This window comes from Labrus mixtus, chromosome 12 (assembly GCF_963584025.1).
Source record: "Labrus mixtus chromosome 12, fLabMix1.1, whole genome shotgun sequence".
NCBI classification, from domain to species: Eukaryota; Metazoa; Chordata; class Actinopteri; order Labriformes; family Labridae; genus Labrus; species Labrus mixtus.
In genome coordinates this window covers 1,780,760-1,786,611 of record NC_083623.1, presented here as the reverse complement: position 1 = coordinate 1,786,611, position 5,852 = coordinate 1,780,760, and the positions used below count along the sequence as shown (strand labels likewise).

Below are 5,852 nucleotides of genomic sequence, written 5' to 3'. Positions count from 1 at the left end.
TATGGAATATTTGTTTTCCATATGTTCAGTTGATGCTGTTATAGATCAGGTGATTTCTGAAGGCTGGCCCTGTGATGTAGAGGTCAAATGTTAATCCTGTTTGGGTTTCATTGGGTAGAGAGAGAAAACTATTTTAAATATTTCTCAATTTTTATTTGTGTAGCGCCAATTCATAACAAATGTTACCTCGAGATTCTTTACAAAAAGCAGGTAGAAGACCTTACTTCTTGTTATGTTAAAATAGAAAAATGGGATTGGGGCAGATGGAATAAGATGCAGGAAGGATTTATCCTTTGTATTCCTCGCGTTCCTGTTGTCCACACTTCCTTGCCGCTGAGGTGGAGGTCAGAGCAGGCCTTGTATAGATGAGGCGTCAGGCGATGGTTGTTGGGACGACACAGTCCGATGGTGGTGGCTGGGCATCAGGGACGTCGGGTGGTATTAGTGCCTGATCAACTCGCTGAAGGTTGGTAGAGTTCCGTCTATTCAAGAGCCTGGCATCTGCTGCTGGGACAAGGCCAAGACATTAGAGCTCAGGATCTCCCAGTAAAATGTGTGGTTAGTAACTAAGATGTAATGCAGTGATATGATGTGAATGCAGAGATTCTACTGTTTTTATTCATCACAAAAAATGAGGAAGAAGAATGGATCTCTCACTCGAGCGAATGCTGCTTGATGGATCGTTCGTCTGCCAGATTTAACAAACGAGACTAAAAGTAAGACGGGGAAAATGGACTGCATTGAGGCTGACGTGATGTATTAACAGAAAAAAAAAGACAGGAAACGATTCATATTCTCAACTTGTGGGACAGACAACTCAACAGACAACTTGTTGATATAAAGAAACATTCGTCACAATCCTTTGAGCAACAGAGGATTAAGCGGCTTCACGTTGGTGTACTTTGAATTCAAAAGGAGGTTGAAAGAGAGTTAAAATGACTTTCTTTTATCCTGAAGGCCTGCACGCTTTTTGAGGTTTTTTTTGGGGGGCGAAACCAACAGCTTCATGACCCTTGATTGATTTGCCCACTAATTGAACTCTGACGCTCATCCAGCTGCTTAATATCTGGCGTTGAAGATCATTGACCTTTTCCACAGCTTGTTCACAAATCAACTGTAAGTGCTGTAATTACTCTATTACCAGAGAGCAATTAACACAAAGTGAAAACCTCAGAAAGAGGTTCAGAACTGGCCTGCCCGTGCTTTTCTTCTTCAGAGATGGAAGTCGAACTCGTTTGGAATACAAATCTCAGAAATGAGTCTGTGGTTGAACAAAAGAACGATAAATATATCATGTGGAATAGAAACAGAAGGCTTGTTTTTACTCCGACAGTCATGTTTTATGGATGTCAGAGAATTTGGTCCGCTCTGCTTAAAACATTTTCACCAAAAGTAGGACAAGCATGGGAGCTCCGAACGCACAAAAGCAATAAAACAGGAAATTCCAACTCACAACATCTCAGTTATATGGTTATGGAACACCAACATGAGTAAGAACTTGTTCTTTTCAGTACCATTAGGGCCTTAGGTGAGCAGAATACTGAAGATTAGTCAAACAGAATGTGCCAAATAGTGTCTTCAGACGAAACTGCTCCAGCGACTTCTTTCCTCTTATCCATTCTGGGCTGCTATTGGGCCATATATTCCTGATAATGGGCACCTCGCTGGGTCATTATCCCTGACATATCTTCTTCTGCTTGGATGGAGGATTCAGGTTGCGATAGTACATTTTTTTCTTCAGATCTGAGTACGCTTGACCCCAAAGTCCGGTTCATTTGATCAGTGTGAAAACACAAACGTAAGCAGGATGGCCTGACCGTGCGAGTGGTAGCCATGGTTGCTTCTTCTTCTTTCTGCTTTTTGGGGGATTTGCAAACCAACTGTGTGCATTCTGCCCCCTGCTGTCAGACTGAGTATATACAAAAGTGTACTCGGGCATGGAACAATGTTACTGATGTGAAGATTGAGATTTTAACAGTTCTGATTTGATAGGAGGATTGTGTCCAAATAAACTAAACTAGAATTCCTGTGACAGATTTGTGATGTGTGGAGTCAGAAGTGCAGGCTTGTTGTTGGTGGCACTGGTTGTTTTGGTCTTACAGTTGCTTTGTGAGCAAATCCAGGGACTCAATTTAAAAGTAAAAGGATGCAACATGGGGAGAGATTATCACTTAGTCGCTATCAGCATTATTTCTCAGACTCGACAAGTCCTGCATACAAATTATGTAAAAAGTTGCCACTAAGAATAAGAGTAAAACTCGAACCGAGCTAAGAATAGAGCTTTGCGTGACACACTGGAGCCCGGAGGGATTTGTTCTTCAAAAAAGCCTAATTTAACATTTAGATCATGTTAAAGAAGAACATTTTTTAAAAGCTGGAAATCTTCTAATGAATCTGTTTACCAAGAGGACTCTGAGATCTGAGGCTGAATCACTGCAGATGTTCCAACAGTCTCTCCTTTCTGTTAGCTTCTCTACACGCCCCAAATAAGCTGCCACCGTCACATACTTAGAGTACAGACAGCAGTCAGTGCCCCGTCTCGTCCGCTCGGTCGCTCTTTGAGCACGCAGTCAGGCTGAGGAATGTAATCTGCTTTAGGAAGCTGTAAATCGAGGACGACTTCTGCTCGTTCATCTTAATTTTACAGGTTTTTGCATCTCTGGGAGATGACAGCATTATTTCCACCTCAGACAAGCTGAGTTGATGCATCACTTCTCAGGGCGTCAGTGGAAATACACAGAGGAACAAGAGACAGTGTCTATCAATCTCAATAAACCAAATAAGATGGCTTTTTTTTCAAGGTAATCTACTGAGAGATATCAGGCTGCTGTCAGGATTTATTCTGAGAATCATTGAGACTGAACACATTTATACTTCCTCTTGTTTGTTATGTGACCTAGAGATCAGGATGAATGGAAAACTTTTTTAGAAAATCTTTGGTCATCTTATCTTTGTTTAAACTTAAACAAGTTAAAAACAGGCCAAACATCCCAACATAAAATCAACAAATGATCCCCTTAGACACAAACTTTTTTTTGTTTTTTTTACACCTCATGGGTGTATAAGACTTAGGCTCCGTGTCCACCTGGTGTTTTTTCCAGGTAGAGAAGGAAAAGGAGTGAGCTTCGTTGAATCTATCAGCTTTGCTCCTCTTCCTGGAATGAATCGTAGTTCGATCAGCCCTCCCTCTTCTTCCTGCTCTCAAACACAGCCTGCTGCACTCTGTCCTCATACTTCATGGTTCCCTCCCCTTTAGATCTACAGTTTGAGGATGGGTGTAACCAACAACACCTGCACAGTAACATGCACAAACACATGCTTTGTTGATTAGAGGTGAAACTTGTTTTCAGTTATAAGGAAGTGAATCTCAAACAGTTGTTGTTACCGAAAGGAGAAATGGCACAGAGAGGAGTTCAGCTGGACTGGGAAACCTTCTCTTGTTCGATCTGTCTGGATCTCCTGAAGGATCCGGGGACTCTTACCTGTGGACACAGCTACTGCATGAAGTGTATTAAAAGCCACTGGGATACAGAGGATGAGAAGACAGTCTACAGCTGCCCTCAGTGTAGACAGACCTTCAGAGCGAGGCCTGACCTGAGGAAAAACACCATGTTGGCAGATTTAGTGGAGGAGCTGAAGAAGACTGGACTCCAAGCTGCTCCTGCTGATCACTGCTATGCTGGATCTGAAGATGTGGCCTGTGATGTCTGCACCGGGAGAAAACTGAAAGCCTGTAAGTCCTGTCTCTTCTGTTTGATCTCATTTTGTGAGAAACACCTCCAGCCTCATTATGAAATACCTGCCTATACAAAACACAAGCTGGTGGAGCCCTCCAAGAAGCTCCAGGAGAACGTCTGCTCTCATCATGATGAGGTGATGAAGATGTTCTGTCGTACTGATCAGCAGTCTATCTGTTATCTCTGCTCTGTGGATGAACACAAAGGTCATGACACAGTCTCAGCTGTAGCAGAAAGGAGCGAGAAGCAGAGAGAGCTGGAGGTGAGTCGACAAAACATCCAGCAGAGAATCCAGGACAGAGAGAAAGATGTGAAGCTACTCCAACAGGAGGTGGAGGCTATCAATGGCTCCGCTGATAAAACAGTGGGGAACAGTGAGAAGATGTTCACTGAGCTGATCCGTCTCATGGAGAAAAGACGCTCTGATGTGAAGCAGCAGGTCAGATCCCAGCAGCAAACTGAAGTGAGTCGAGTCAGAGAGCTTCAGGAGAAGCTGGAGCAGGAGATCACTGAGCTGAAGAGGAGAGACGCTGAGATGAAGAAGCTGTCACACACACAGGACCACAACCAGTTTCTACACGACTACCCCTCACTGTCACCACTCAGTGAATCTACACACTCATCCAGCATCAAGATCCGTCCTCTGAGGTTCTTTGAGGACGTGACAGCGGCTGTGTCAGAAGTCAGAGATAAACTACAGGACGTCCTGAGAGAGAAATGGACAAACATCTCACAGACAGTGACTGAAGTGGATGTTTTACTGTCAGAACCAGAACCCAAGACCAGATCTGAGTTCTTAAAATATTCATGTGACATCACACTGGATCCAAACACAGCATACACACATCTGTTATTATCTGATGGGAACAGAAAAGTAACAATAACGGATCAGACCCATCCTTATTCTAGTCATCCAGACAGATTCACTGAATGTTTTCAGGTCCTGAGTAAGTCCTGAGAGTCTGACTGGACGTTGTTACTGGGAGGTGGAGAGGAGAGGAAGAGGAGGAGTTGATGTAGCAGTCACATACAAGAATATCAGCAGAGCAGGGAGTTCGAATGAGTGTGAATTTGGACTCAATGACAAATCTTGGATGTTATATTGTGACAACAACAGATATATCTTTTGGTACAACAATGTCCCCACTCGTGTCTCAGGTCCTCAGTCCTCCAGAGTAGGAGTGTCCCTGGATCACAGAGCAGGTATTCTGTCCTTCTACAGCATCTTTAAAACCATGACTCTCCTCCACAGAGTCCAGACCACATTCACTCAGCCTCTACATGCTGGACTCGGGATGGATTATGCCTTATTTAATGAATCCAGTGCTGAGTTGTGTAAACTGAAATAGACAGAAGTCATTTCAGGGATGGCGGATTCAATTCAGTGTTTAAAATCTGTGTGTGATTCGGGCCTATGTGTGTGAGAAGCATGTCTCTAAATAATGGAGTGTAAACTTGAATTTCTCTCTTGGGATTAATAAAGTATATAGAATTCAGAAAAAATTATAAACTATTAAAAAAAAAGACGCTAGGTGGACAGGGGGCCTCATTTGCAGCCGTATTTGGCATAACATCCGGTGTTTCCATGGCAACGATGGCCAAAGATAAAGGCTATTACAAATGACAAATTGCAGATTTCTCTGGCTTTGATAATTGTTTAAAATATTTGAGGTGATGTAAGTACTCAACAAAAAAAATATATAACATGTTTATTAAATTTGTAATTAATTTTGATATTTTAGTGTAAAAATTCTAAATATTATAACTTTAAATGTTGAACGGTTTATTTTTAATCTGTTTTTCGATCTTATAGTCAAAATGTTTTCAATCTTTTTCCTTCACTTATACTCTTATAAACTCTTCTGCCTGTGTGTTAAAGTATTTCCATGTGTTTCTGTGAGTGTACGATGGAGGCGCTGCAGCTCAATCGTACGATTGTGTGTTATATAATGACAGGGAAACTGAATGTTGACATGTTGGTGATTATCACAGGAAAATATGGCATGTAAATCAAACTGAAATCATTCAATAAAGGGATGATTGGGTGTTAATGGACTCCTGTTGTTATTTATTACTTTTCCTGAAGGTGTTTCATGACTTAAAAAGTATTAAGTA

At 42.0% G+C, this 5,852-nt stretch overlaps 1 pseudogene; it reads left to right on the top strand.

Moving 5' to 3' along the window:
- The first annotated feature begins 3,396 nt into the window (after window positions 1–3,396).
- Window positions 3,397–5,263, top strand: LOC132984594 (tripartite motif-containing protein 16-like; annotated as a pseudogene).
- Window positions 5,264–5,852: the final 589 nt, after the last annotated feature.